The sequence below is a fragment of the Taudactylus pleione genome, unplaced genomic scaffold, assembly GCF_031769625.1.
Source record: "Taudactylus pleione unplaced genomic scaffold, aTauple2 ptg000007l, whole genome shotgun sequence".
Taxonomy (NCBI): domain Eukaryota; kingdom Metazoa; phylum Chordata; class Amphibia; order Anura; family Myobatrachidae; genus Taudactylus; species Taudactylus pleione.
Genome location: NW_028284410.1, coordinates 10032125 through 10047435, shown reverse-complemented (window position 1 = coordinate 10047435; position 15311 = coordinate 10032125).

Below are 15311 nucleotides of genomic sequence, written 5' to 3'. Positions count from 1 at the left end.
AAAACATAAAATTGCCAAAATGCCATTCACCAAATGCAGTGGCAAGGAAAGGCTCAGGACTTCTACTGTATTTAGGGGTGGTTCTGCAACTGTCAGTGAGGCATCTTCTTCTGCCTCTCGTGAGGATGCAAGACCTTTTCATTCTGAGTCTAGAAGAGATGTAAAAAATGAAAACCAGTAAGGCAGTAGAACAAACTTGTGTATCTATTGTATACAATGGTCAGGTACTAATGTGAGCTGTTCAACTAAGCAGCTGTAATCAGGAGAAAAATAATTCACGGGTCAGTCATGACTATGCAAGTCTCTAGAGCAAACATCTAAAAAACTCCCACAGATGGGAATCATAAGAACAAATTCAAAAGAGACAATAGCTTGATATCCAGTTATAGGTGGTATTACCAGCTTTGTGGAGATTGAAGCTGGGTCCAATTAGCGAAGTCCCAATGCTGCAGGAGTCCAACGCAAGAATGAATGTTGTTCCAGTCCCACAGTGCAGTGCTGGAAGTTCCATTGGGCAAAGATATCTCAATATCCAACAATGTATGAAGGTGGCTCCTTCTAACAGACTCTGCTGGCCAGCATTTGTCACCTGATATGTTTCACTCCTAATGTGCAGCTTTATCAAACAATAAAACTGCACATTAGCAGAGAAATTTGTCAAGTGATGAACGCTGGCCAGCAGAGACTGTTGCAAGGAGCCACCTTCATACATCATTTGTTTTTTGGGAAAACCAGAACTTTGACTAAAAATGTAACAACAAGCAGTTCAGTGTCAGCTGGCTCCCTTCTCTCTGCTATATCCAAACACCTGCCATCTCTACCACCAACACTTTAATCAACAATATTCTCAAACATAATTGGAAGTAGTCCTTTATACAATTTGATAAGGCTAACTGAGGTTTGTCCTATCTTGGATTCCTCAGATGAATCATTGAGCACTATGCTTGCTGCTTTTAAGAGTGTATCTTTATCCCAGAATGGGACCAATAATACTACTAGTAGTAGTTTAAAAAAAAACAATTGACTGTCCTTTTCAAGAGGGAGCCAGTATGACAGCACCCAGTGGATCACTGATACCATAACATCTATGGTGTTATTAGATGTGCATCCAATAATCACCATTAATATAGTGGATTTTAGACAGTTAATTGTGGTCCTGTGTCCCTGCTTCCAAATCCCATCTAGACTCCACTTCACTAGAAAAGCAATACCCAACCTGTACAGGGATGTTAAAAAAAATGTAGTGGCCTCCAAAGTGCTATTATACCCATTGTCCACTAAACCACAGATATGTGGACAAGTGAAACAAAGCAAACTAAAGATTACCTGACTGTGACAGCCCACTGTGTGGGTCTAATGCCTTCAGTGGTACCAACAGCAGCAGCAACATCTAAGAAACAGCAGCTCATTCAGAGGCAGGCTACTCTGTGTAATACCGGTTTCACTAAGAGACATACTGTACCACTGACAACCTCTTAGAAAAACTCAGGTAAATCAATGCAAAAATGGCTTACCCTGCTTGGACTCTCCTTGGGATTTGTAATTTCTGACAACACCACCTATATTGTGAGAGCATTACAGCTTGGTGAATTCCAACAGATCCCATGTTTTTCTCACACAATCAACTTGGTGGTGCAGTTTTTTTTTTTATTTGACAGGGCCATGCAGGAGATGCTCTCTATGGCCCAAACAATTTCACAACATTTTCACCATTTAGCAGCTGCATATAGAAGATTGCAGCACCTGCTAGAACTGTTGAATTTGCCCTCCACCCTTTATATGCTTTAGCAGATGAAGAAACAGCAAAATGCCATTCAAAGCTACACAACTATTTATGACATAGGGAGAGGAGGGGGAATGTGCCGTACTCAAGTGCTCGGGAGTATACTTTCCATGTTGTGAAAAGTGCTGAAACCCTTCAAAGTTGTCACCTATGAAGTGAGTTCAGACACTGCCAGCTTGAGTTAGGTAATTCCCCTAATTAGAGTGTTGAAAAAGCAGCTCTAACAACTGAAAAATTAGCTGGAACAAAGCAAGTGCACTAAATATGTTGTACTTGTAGATCAAGTCCATTATTCACTTTGCCAGGATCCATGGGTTGTCAGGATCTTTTATTAGATCAATACATTTTGGAGACCGTGCTCTATCCTTGGTTTAAGTCATACATTGTATTTTTCTTCCCAATGGACACAGATCTGAAGAGATCCAAAGACCTGTTGGCAAGCAAATTGTCATCTCAAGCGGCACATGACACAGTGATGGCTTCTTCTTCAGTTTGTCTGGCAAGTACGGTCAGGAAAAAGCTCAGCTTTCCTAGGAGACCCACTGAAGCAGATGATTCAACACAACCTTTTGACATCTGGTCAGGTCTAATAGAATTGCCTACAACTAATGACACCTCTACCGTGACTCCATCTGATACAGTCAGATGATAGCATCAAAATAGGCATGTGAGACAGTCCATTTGACTAATGGCAGGAAAAAAGGCAAATTGGAGGCCCTTGCTTTGCTCTACTTAAGCTGCCCACCCTCCAGTGTGAACTAAGAAATAGTTTTTAGCACCGCTCAGAACCTTGACATTGATCGGCATAAGAGACTACTTCCTCAAAATGTAGAAAAAATTATGTTTATTAAAATGAACTAAAAATTCTATGAGGAAGACCTTTACCGCCAATTATGTCCAAAAAATACAGAGGCACCTGTAATGGTAGATTCCTACTAGGACAAATTCATATTGTGTGCAGATGATGTACAGACTGATGAGGGTGAGGAATCGGATGATGATGGCAACAACATCTTGCCTCTGTAAAGCCAGTTTGTGTATGTAGAAATCATTGCCAGCAATGTCATCTGCCCATTGGTAGATTGTGTTGTAGGGGCCCAAACAAACCAATCTCTTCAGCCACAAGTGGCAGTTCCTGTTGCTGAATAGATTGGTTTGTCAAACTGTGCATTTCCTTTTTAATATATACAACATAAGGGTGGGTGGGAGCCAAAGGATAATTCCATATTGCACCTCTTTTCTTGCATTATGCACTGTTTGGAGCATTGCTGACTGTCTATTTGCATAGACGACAAATATTTGTATAGTTTATTGTCTGCCAATGCAGTGCCACTCTTGTTTCCTACAGTAGCTGTGCCATGTTGGAAGTTGCACTGCCACAGCAGCTGAAATCTTCTACATGAGGTTGATGAATCCCAAAAATGTCTAGAAATTCTTATGGCCATAGGCAGCATCTCCTGAATGCCCCTTTCATTTTTAAAAAAAAATTTGAACCACCAAGTTGATTTGGGTGGGCAGAACATGGTTGATTTTTAAATTTACCCAGTTTTTTTATTTACTCCTCTTTTCCCAACCTTAACTGGTTGCCCCAGGTGAATTGATAGGCTGTTATAAATAACATTTCAGCTCAATAAATGTCAGCTCCTTTTTATGTAGGTGACTCTAAGCGGAATAACTGGATAATGTAGATGGTGGGTGCCATGTGAAATATGAGCAGCAGCACAGAGCATCTTCCTACCAGGATATGTGCAATAAAGTGCAAATATGTTTAATACAAGAATTAGAATTATTGGTCACTTACATACATATTTACATTGTACATACCATACATAACCTGAGCACACCAACCATTCTTAACAAATTCCAGCAGGCCTGGCAAAAATAACAGATGCTGGGCATTGTAGTTCAGCCATAAAGCTACAGGCTGCTTTCCTCTGTTGTAAACAGCAAGTCTTGGTTCTATTATCCCCAACAACCTCCCTGAGCACAAAGTAAATGTCTATTTACAGTGTGTACTATTTACCACCTCCGCAAGCAAGGCCACCACATTTCTATTAGATGCATATCAAAAAATATTACACCATATATGGGCTGAATCAATAATCAATCAGGATGTGGCACAAAATGGCTAGCCTCAATGTGTGCTAATGATATGTGCTCTGCAGATGTCACTCAGGTGATCAGGTTTTAGGTGGCTGGCTCACATAGTGAACACAAGTGGACACGAGTGGGCTTCAGTGAGCCTGCTCCAATATATGCCCTAAGCATCTCTGTGTGATGGAGCAGACATTGCATAATATCTTTTGACAAACTCCCCTCGTTCGAATAGGGAACATTTTTCAGATCAAAGATGTTTTTTTAAGCAACAGAAGTACTTGATCCTACATTGATCCTCCTTCATAAATTTTCTTCAGAATCGATAAATTAAAATAATTTTACAAACTAATCAATCCTTCTTTCCTTTGCCTGCATTCAACTACTTCATAAACATACTCCAACTCCCTTGGGCCTTTGATCAAGTTCTTGATTAATGAAAACATTATAGGTTTCTCTATGGGTCATATAGTTTGATAAACTGTCATATTGTCTGCCACTGCAGTGCCACTCTGTTTCATAGTTGTGCCATGTTGGGAGCTGAACTGCCACATGTTTGTGATGCCCACTGCTGTTGCATAGCTTAGTTAGCCAGCTAGCTTGATGAAACCTTTTGGTCTAAACAATAATGTGAGGTGGTTAAAACTGACTGGAATTAAATGTTATCAAGGTTAGTAATACTGTAGGAACAAAAACAGGCCCACATTATGTGATTTCAGCTATATATATTGTATTTTAGAAAAAAATACAAATCCAAAACCAAAACACGCATGAGTGTTTTTGGTATAACCAAATCCAGATCCAAAACACATAGGAGATACAGATCCAAAACAAAAACACGGGGGGTCGGCGCACATCTCTAATGATTTCTACTATCTCTACAGAACTATCTACTTTTATAGACATTAATCCTAAGCACACCCAAATTCATCAAGATCAGCTTCCAAAGGACCTTTCCTGTAGCTAGAACACAATTACACATATAGATTTGTCCCCATACAGGTGATGTCAATAGAACACTAAAGCAGCTTCTGCTGATTAAAATTATATGTGGCACATCCATATTCTGTTTGTGAATGCGGGTGTATATGCATGCAAAATGCTACATTACAGTGCCATAGCCGCTGACACTGTAACATAGTGTCTTTCTGTTTTTAGCTGGTGCACTATCTAAGCACAGTCCACAGGGGGAACACTGAACCTAAAGGGACTCTGTTCCACTCTTGTATCTTCCTTATAGCTAATCTTTGCAAAGGTGTATCACATAATGAGCAAACTGTGCCATTAAAATCCTGATATTGTCACCTCTTAAAGAATATACTTCATTATGGTTTGACCTGGCTCTTGCATATTATCCAAGCTGATTGCAACTCTGTGGTAGGTCAATGGGATGCAATTATTTATTTTATTAACAGTTATACAGTTATTTATATTATGCAGATAATATTTAGTTTATTTCCCATGACAGGTTTCATCATATATTCCACATGAACATACAAATTGCACACAGAGGGGGCCCTGGTTCAATGTGAGTCAAACAATGGTAATCACTGCACCACCATTCTGCCCATGCCTACAAAACAAAAAAACATTTACATTAGTAGCATGAATAGCCCTGTCAGGGTTCAGCCTAGGATCGGCCATCTCTTACAGTACCTCCATGCCAGCTTCCCCCAACTTCTCATGCGGTCAGACATCTAGTGTGGTGGCGGGTGATGTACTGAGTATTCTGCCTTAGGTGCTCACAAACTTCCATGGACGGCCCTGTGTCTTGGGGATCGTGGTCTCTGTCATGGGTGCCCCCATGACAGTCCTTCTCACATGACAGTATCTCCAACCAATGGTAGCATGGTTTCGATCAGCTGACACTGTTCTCCTATCAGCCACTACCCCTGGGTATATAAACGGCTCCAGAATGGTCACTTCATTTGAGTCCTCATTCCAGGTTCCCTTGTTTATTACATTAGTTTCCAGTGTCTCCTTGAGCAACAGTGCAACCAACATCTCTGCCTGTGTACAAATTGCCAGTATCATCCTGAGCAGCAGTGCAACTAATATCTCTGCCTGTGTGCAACTAATCTGTATCACCTCCAGCAACAGTGCAATTACATCTCTGCCTGTGTGCACTACCTGTGCCATCCCTTTGTGCAAAAGTGTGTCAGTACACCACTGCTGGTTTACTACTTCAAGTGCCATCTTATAGTGCAAAAGTGCATCAGTACACCACTGCCTGAATGCACTTCAAGAACTAGCTTCCAGCACAAAAGTGCATCAGTACACCACTGCCGGAGTGCACTTAAAATACCAGCTTCCAGTGCAAAAGTGCGTCAGTACACCACTGTTGGTGTACCACCTCTAGTGCCATCTTCTAGTGCAAAAGTGCACCAGAGTACACATTCCGGGGTACCACCTTCTGGTGAAACCCCTCTGTGAAATTGTGCCTTTGATTAGGCATTTCCCCTGGGCCATTGATATTTTGAGTCTCTATTCCCATGGGTCTTGGATACCTGATCAAAGGACTGCGACTTGCCTGCAGGGTGCAGCTCAACCCATATCCCACTTGGAGGGTTCACCGGTGAACACCTCCCTGTAGGTTAGACTCTGCACCATTAACCAGGTCTCACCAATGTCCAAGACCTGTGGATGAGGAGGTCATATATCCAGGTCCTTTGCCTCTGATTCCTCCCACAACCCCAGACCTCAGCTTTCATTACTCCAATGACAAGCATGACAGGCCCATCTGGTGCCATTCAAAATATAGATAACATATGATTGTACAGGGTTAGGGTATTAAATCCCGGTGGCTAAATAGCCGATGGTCAAAATGCCAATGCCGAAAGCCCAAACAGGCATAATCCCAAAAGAGAGCAGATAAGTCCTCTAACGCCTCCCTTGCCCCCTAATCCTCCCTTAGCGGTGTCTAACCCTAAAACTCCTGGGGTGGTGCCTAAGTCTAAGTCCCCCCCGGGGGTGCCTAAACCTAACTCTCACCCCCCTGCACCCTAAACCTAAACTTCCCAGGGGGGTGCCTAACCCTAATTCCCACCAGGGGTGCCATAACCTAACCCTCACCCTGTGGCTGACAACAAAGTGAACCCGCTTACCTTTGTTTGGAAGCCATCCTGTCATTGTCTGGCTAAAAGATAGGCATCTAGTTTATATGCCTGTCTTTAGTCCCATGTCAGGATTTAGACGTCAGTATATTGACTGTATCCCGATTGTACAATACACTAATATACACACATATATAACAGCATTGCATAAAAGAGATACACATTATCTATCTGTCTTTCTATACAAATCCACAGTTTACAAACCACGATCGTAAAATTTTACATACAAGCGTATTAAAACATGGCAGAGGCAACTAAAAAAATGTAACTCAAAATGAATTACTGTTAATTTTTAATGAATGAAAACCACAATTTTTGCATAGTATTCACCCTCTACAGGTCAGGTCCAGAATTACAAAAGGATTTTGCTTATCTACTATTTATTCTTTTCAATCTTTTCCTTCTCTACTATATAAAAGTGAAATTTTGTCCTTCTGTCTTTCTATACAATTCCACAGTTTACAAGCGAAGATCGTGAAATTTAACATACGAGCGTATTAAAACACGGCGGAGGCAACTAAACAAATTTGAAATTGATTACTGTTAATTTTTAATTAATTTAAACCACTACTTTTGCTGTATGCTTATTGTGGGGCCTCACGGCATATGTGTAGGGTCTTGGAGCATCATGTTTTGTAATGATGTTAATGTTTATTATCGAAGAGAACTTTAGCAGCCTTTGCCAGCATTCTCAGCTCTCTGACTATACCAAATAATGCAACAACATTGACTTCTTTCTTCGAACTGTGTCAAAATGATGACTTTGCAAGGACCCTGCTGTACTGTGAGCTGCCAAAATATTACACATGGAATGCTTCTCAAAAAGTTTTTATGCGCAGAAAACAGGGAGTTGCTGTAGATGGTCATCCTGGTATCAGAGCAACAGAAGCTCTTGGCCGTGTTTACACTGTACATCCAACAACTTTTGAATGCTTCTATCTATGAAGTTTGCTTTACACCATTACAGGTCCTACTTCCTTCGAAGACCTTAGGACTGTTGATGGGGAAGTTTGTCACACTTTTCGTGAGGCCTGCCTAAGGAGTGGTTTGTTGGAGGATGATGTGCAAACAAACAATCTTAAAATCCCAGGCAAAGCCGGGTACTCCAGCTAGTGATACATAAATTGGGATGAGAAGAGAGTGTCCAGCAAGCTAAAGCTTCATTCACAATGTCTAATCTCGCCACATATAGTAGACAATAAATGCAGTCAGGAAAACAAATGGTGAACTACTGTAATTCTAAGAGACAGTATACAATCCAATGACAGTTGAGCCAAGAGGAACAAGTCTGGCACAGAATCCAAATAAAATACAGTTATGGATGTGTACCAGTGAAAGCAGTACAGGGGTGTATGATATGTTATAATAATGAGATGTTCTAAAAGTATTTCAAGATTTGAAACCTGTTGGTAAATCTGATAGGCCACTTTAGGGAATTCATAAGTTTTTTGTTTAGGCGTGGAAGTCTTGTAGACAGAAGTGAAAGCTGGTTATCAAAGTCAAGGCACAGTTAAAATGTATATTTAGGAAGGTGTTAGGAGAATTTTCAAGATATAAGGCCTGATTCAGAGATGTACGTTCATCTGAGAATGAACGCACATCTCTGATGTTGAAGGGTCTGCACCTGTGCATGACCTGTTCTGCGCATGTGTAGAACAGGTCCTGCAATCATGCTCGCAGACACCTCAAGCAGCAGCATGATTGACGGGGGCAGAGTGGGGCATGCCTGGTCACTGTTACTGGAAAAGAAATGTGAGATGGATGGATTTGCGTGTGGCTGTGTAAATATGTCCATCTCTCAGGCCTATAGTTTGAATGATGGAGTTGTTGAGGGATTTGTAGGCGAGAGTGAGTCATTTAAATTGGATTCTGGAGGACATTCGGAGCCAGTGTGGGAAAGGGTTACGGCAAGAGTGATTGTTGGTACTGTAGGTGTGAGGTTTGTTTTTGCCTGTATGTGGCGGTGAGTTATATGGCTGCTGGAAACAAAGCAATGCATGGGTGCTGACTAGTGAGGGGGAATGAATGATGGGGGAGAAGGAATTTGTATGCTGATAGAGGATATTAGTTGGGATAGGTGTGTAAAAAGTACAGTAATTAGCAAAAAGAGAGAAGATAAATTGAATTGGTGCATGATGGAGTGGTGTCAGATATATGGATGAAGTTTGGGTACTTTTTACGAGAGTGATGAGTCTTAGATATTACAGCTAATATATAATTTACTAGATGGTGATCTCAAGATTAAGAGACTGATTCTGAGTCAGATGCAAGTACCAGTGAGGACAGATCTTGCAAACTTCAGCATACTGTGTGTGCGCTAATCAAAAAAATTGGCAACTGCACTAAAAGCACATGGACAAAGTTCCATCCATCATTCAACAGACCACACTATCCATGTAATGCGCATTATTGGGTGGTGACTGGCCTGAATTATTGTGAATGCTTGAATCTGTTCCATCTAGTAGGAGTGTCAGTGAAGTGTCATGGGCATGTAGACCGAATTTTGTGCTCGATCATACTGTGTGGACTGATGTGGGATATCTGTTTCAGAAAGATCTTTTACACCCAGCATGTGGTGGGTGCAAGTCAGAAACTAATGATGATGGCTAATTAATATAGTCAATATAGTCTATTGTGTGATGAATCAATTGATCACCATTATAAAACCTTCAAATATTATCATACAATGTTAAAAGCTTTTGCAGAAAGCACAGTGCTGTACATAATGTGTACAGATGCTGCCTATGTGGATAGCCATCCCTCAATGTCAGAATGTGAATAAAGGCCCCATACATCTGTAATGGATTGGGACAATTCCACATTTGGCAAATGATTGGGTAAAAAATTTGAAATGTATGGAGTACACCAATCACCAATTCCGACCAAAAAGTGATTGAATCGGTAAAACAGGTTGTTCAATATTTTTGATTTCACAAACCAACAGGGCTGTAGATTGCTAGTGTATGGTAATTATCAGCCAACTTTCCGACTGTTACTAGTAAAATGATGAGCCTTTCACAATGTGGAAAATCTGTCTCTACTGAATAAGATCATCCAAATCACTGAGAAATTTCTGTAATGTATGGGCACAGATTGGTGAATTGGGAAATCTTTAGATGGGGGAAAATAATCACAGGATCCATGAATTGTTCTTTTGTGATTGCCCTTGAGAAAGAGAAAATAGTGTGGTGCACCTGTGAATTGTAGGGGTGAGGATAAGTCTGTGATAATCACTGAGTATATGAAAATTATCTTATCACATAGGGTTTGATTCAGATTTGGGAATAGGATAAAGGCCCCTGTACACCTGGTGATGTATAGTCTGATCCTGCGAAAGGATCGGAAATGCCATCAATGTTCTCTAGTCTGTTGGAGGATCAGTGAAATTATACATGTTAAATTTCACAGATTTGCAAATCATGATCATATTTTGATCATGGTCTTCAAATCTGTGAAATCCAACATGTTGGATTTCACAGATCCTCGGACCTGACATCTGGGGATTGCAACATTGTCCCACCATCCTCTGACTCCTACAGAGATGTTGTGTTTACATCACTCCTCCACAGCTGGCCTGATATCGGCTCTATATTCAGAGCTCTCTACACTTTTAGACTCCATGCACGACCCACACGAAGTAGCTTGGGAGCAGGATTTGGGTGAATCCCTGAACCCTGAGGATTGGGAGGAGATTAGGGAGAGAGCTGCCTCCAGTTCCATCTGCATTAGAATAAAAGAGAACGCCTATAAAGTCCGTTACAGATGGTATCTGTTCCCCTCCTCACTAAAAAAGATCTTTCCTGACACATCCGATAGATGCTGGTGTGGTTGCTTATCAGAAGGTACATTTTTCCACATTTGGTGGAGCTGTCCAAAACTCACTGTTTTTTTGGCTAGATATTAAGAACTTGATTACCTCAATTACTCATCTCCCGATCCCCTTGGATCCCAATTTTTTTCTTTTAGCCCCACCTTTCCCAACTGCTACTTACCACCAAAACAAATTAATCAGGCATATCCTCTCAGCTGCTACCTGTCAGCTTGCAGCTGATTAGAAAAAGTTATTGCCCCCCCCCCTTCAATCAGTCATCAATAGGATCTGGTTGGTTCAGCGAATGGAATATATAACCAGTATCCTTAATCACTCTTGCAAATCTTTTGATAAGGTCTGGCTGTCCTTTTTCAATGCTAGTTCCCCATTCACCTAATCTTCTCTATTTGTTCCCCTCTACTCTCCTTCTTTGACAGTACTAGCCATGCTGTCTCTCTTAATCTTCTGTTCTCCTTGCTGGTCCTTTCTCTTTTTTTTTTTAACTCTTTTCTTTAATATTTTAAAATTGTATCCCACAGTTTTACCTACACCATTTAAATGTATTCTTGTGTATTGTTATGGTCATTCTTAATGAATATTATTTGTCTTTTTGTAGACATATTCTGCTGTATTCTGTGTGGATCTTTAATAAATATACCTTTTAAAAAAAAAAATATATATATATATAGGTATATACCTGATTTCTCTAAGGGCACGCAGTTAAGTGTTTAGGTTATGGGGAGTGCCGAACCTATTTGTCTGTATATATATATATATATATATATATATATATATTACATGCTATGTATATTGTATTACCTCAAATTATAATACATATCTTACCTATTGTTATCAGAATAAGCAGTTATTGGTACGCTTTTTCTGTTGCATAAGATCCTGTAATACTGTATAATAATGAAAAAATAACTATGATGTACACAAGAAAAAGGCTGTTATAAAAAATATATGCTAGATGATTTCATTTTGTAGGCCAGCTACAGTCAGGTGCATAAATATTGGGACATAGACAGAATTTTCATATTTTGGCCTCTATTCACCACCACAATGGCTTTGAAATGAAGCAAATAAGATATGCTTTAACTGCAGACTTCCAGATTTAATTTGAGGGTAATTACATCCAAATCAGGTGAATGGTGTTGGAATTACAATGGTTTCTATATGTGCCTCCCACTTTTTAAGGGGCCAAAAGTAATGGGACTATCAACTCAAAAGCTATTTCATGGACAGGTGTGGGCTATTCCCTCATTATTTCATTATCAATTAAGCAGGTAAAAGGTCTGGAGTTGATTCTAGGTGTGATGTTTGCATTTGGAATCAGTTGCTGTTGACTCTCAATATGAGATCCAAAGAGCTGTCACTATCAGTGAAGCAAGCCACCATTAGGCTGAAAAATCAAAACAAACCCATCAGAGAGATAGCAAAAACATTAGGTGTGGCCAAATCAAGTGTTTGGAACATTCTTAAAAAGAAAGAACGCATCGGAGAGCTCACTAACACCAAAAGACCCGGAAGACCACGGAAAATAACTGGTGGATGACTGAAGAATTATTTCCCTGGTGAAGAAAAAAACCTTCACAACAGTTGGCCAAATTAAGAACACTCTCCAGGAGGTAGGTGTATATGTGTCAAAGTCAACAACCAAGAGAAGACTTCACAAGAGTGAATATAGAGGGTTCACCACAAGATGTAAACCATTGGTGAGCCACAAAAACAGGAAGACCAGATTAGAGTTTGCCAAACAACATCTAAAAAAGCCATTACAGTTCTAGAACAACATCCTATGGACAGATGAGACAAAGATCAACTTGTACCAGAGTGATGGGAAGAGTAGAGTATGGAGAAGGAAAGGAACTGCTCATGATCCAAAACATACCACCTCATCAGTGAAGCATGGTGGTGGTATTGTCATGGTGTGGGCATGTATGGCTGCCAATGGAACTGGTTCCCTTGTTTTTACTGATGATGTGACTGCTGACAAAAGCAGCAGAATGAATTCTGAAGTGTTTCGGGCAATATCATATGCTCATATTCAGTCAAATGCTTCAGAACTCATTGGATGGCGCTTCACAGTGCAGATCGACAATGACCCGAAGCATACTGCAATGGCCAAGTCAATAACCTGACCTGAATCCAATTGAGCATGCATTTCACTTGATGAAGACAAATCTGAAGGGAAAATGCCCCAAGAACAAGCAGGAACTGAAGACATTTGCAGTAGAGGCCTGGCAGAGCATCACCAGGGATGAAACCCAGCATCTGGTGATGTCTATGTGTTCCAGACTTCAGGCTGTAATTGCCTGCAAAGGATTTTCAACAAAGTATTAAAAAGTGAAAGCTAGATTTAGGATTGTTTAGTTTTTACTTTTGGCCCCTTAAAAAGTGGGAGGCACATATAGAAACCGTTGTAATTCCTACACCGTTCACCTGATTTGGATGTAATTACCCTCAAATTAAATCTGAAAGTCTGCAGTTAAAGCACATCTTGTTTGTTTCATTTCAAAGCCATTGTGGTGGTGAATAGAGGCCAAAATATGAAAATTCTGCCAATGTCCCAATATTTATGCACCTGACTGTATTCTCCCGCATAGAGTATTGGCCACCAATCATCCTGTATTCTATATGCGAGCAGGAGTCAAATGCCTGACCAATCATGTCATGCAATTCAAGAAGGAATCATTGTAACCTGGGAAGCCATTCTGTAACACAAGAAGTGTAACTTTCCTATGCCATATATTTGTCTACATTTTTTTACCTTTTGATATTATTAGCCATTTTGTTTATGATACCACAAGGGGTCCACAGGACCTTTCAAAATAAATAAACATGTTCTGGGCAAATATAGCTAGAAATATAAAGAGTAAATACTACAAGCCATATAAAAATACAGCAAATACAGTTATCATACCCTCAAAGCATTGGGAACAGAATAGGCAGTCACTGGCAGAACAAAGTGGATGGGTGGGAGTGTAAAGGGAGATGTAGGTCAGATATGTAAGTGTAGAGGATTGGGTCTTTCTAGGTGAGTGTTATGATTTTGAATTGGTTCTGAAGGGAAAGGGAAGCCGGTAAAGGGATTTGGGGAAAGGGTATGCAGAAGAAGTTAATTTGGAGAGACAGATGGAATAAGATGTAGCATTTAGCATGTATTGAAATGAAGAGAGGTGAGAGTCAGAAAGGCCAGATGAGAGGACATTACCATAACCTAGTTAAAAGATGACCAGTGAGTGGAAAATGTTTTTTGTTGCCTTCAGGCTTAGAAAAGTTCTTATCTGAGAGAGATTTCAAAGGTGGAAGTGGTTAGACTGGAACAGGACTAAATGTGGGGTTTGATGGAGGGAGACAAGGATAAATCCTCCAAGACAGCAGTTTGCTGGACAGTAAAGATGGTGATACTGTTAATAGATAGTGAGATGGAGGGAACCAAGGTGACTCAGGAGAAGACAGTGAGCTCACTCTTAGACATGTTAAGTTTAATAAAAAAAAACTAGGACAACTGGGAGGAAATAACATTTACAGAAGTGAGGAAAGAGAGAGGAGTTAAGGAGAGAGGAGGTACATTTCTCTATAATCAGTGGAGAGGTGGATCCATAAAAAGAAATGTAAAATAAAGATCAGAAGTGTAGGAGGACAGCCAGGAGAAGGTAGTGTCACAGAACAAACAAGCAAAATATTTGCAAGAGAAAACTATGGTCCATGGGTCAAGGTCAATACCATAGTGGCATTACACTTAGAAAAATAGTAATTATAAATACTACTAAAATACATGGATTTTTGTAGGCAGTCCTACAAATCTCCAAGTTCAGAAATACCGAAAGTGTGGCATACATCAACACGTACTCATAGCTGCAAGTAATTTTCATCTAGTTTTATCAACCCCTTGGATAATCAGGTTTTACTTTTGGTTACAAAGAACCCAGGAGCTTGCAGTGAGGAACAATTAGTCCAAATTCTGTAGAATAATGGAGAAGTGGAACCTTCTTTCTACTTCATGGCTGTGGAAATGGAGACTTTCTGCTGATATTTGTAGAGATGTCTTTCTGGTTAGTCATGCTTTGATCAGATTAGCAAGTATTTAATTATAACATTATAACATTGGACCTGATTCAGAGGAGAAACTGCTGTGATTTTGTACACAGAGGATTTGCAAAAATATGCTTATGTCGCAGACGCCGATAATTATATTGAGACACCCCACAGGCGCCATCACAAATCCAAGCAACTCTATACTAATACGGAACCACATGCTCAGATCCTTTGATGAGTTCTTGTGAATAATCTTATTGTCGCACAGAATAGCCACCTGAACTAAGAAACCAGAACCATGTTTTGTGTGTACGTAATCGCAGACGCAGTTAAAAGATTGAAAACTGTCTCGATGTGCCTGCATTTTTGGCAGCATGCCCATTTACCGTACCTCCCCCAAACAGCCCTTAATTGTCAATCACTCTGCATGTAAAAAGTCACTGCCTGCGACTATGGTATTGGACTT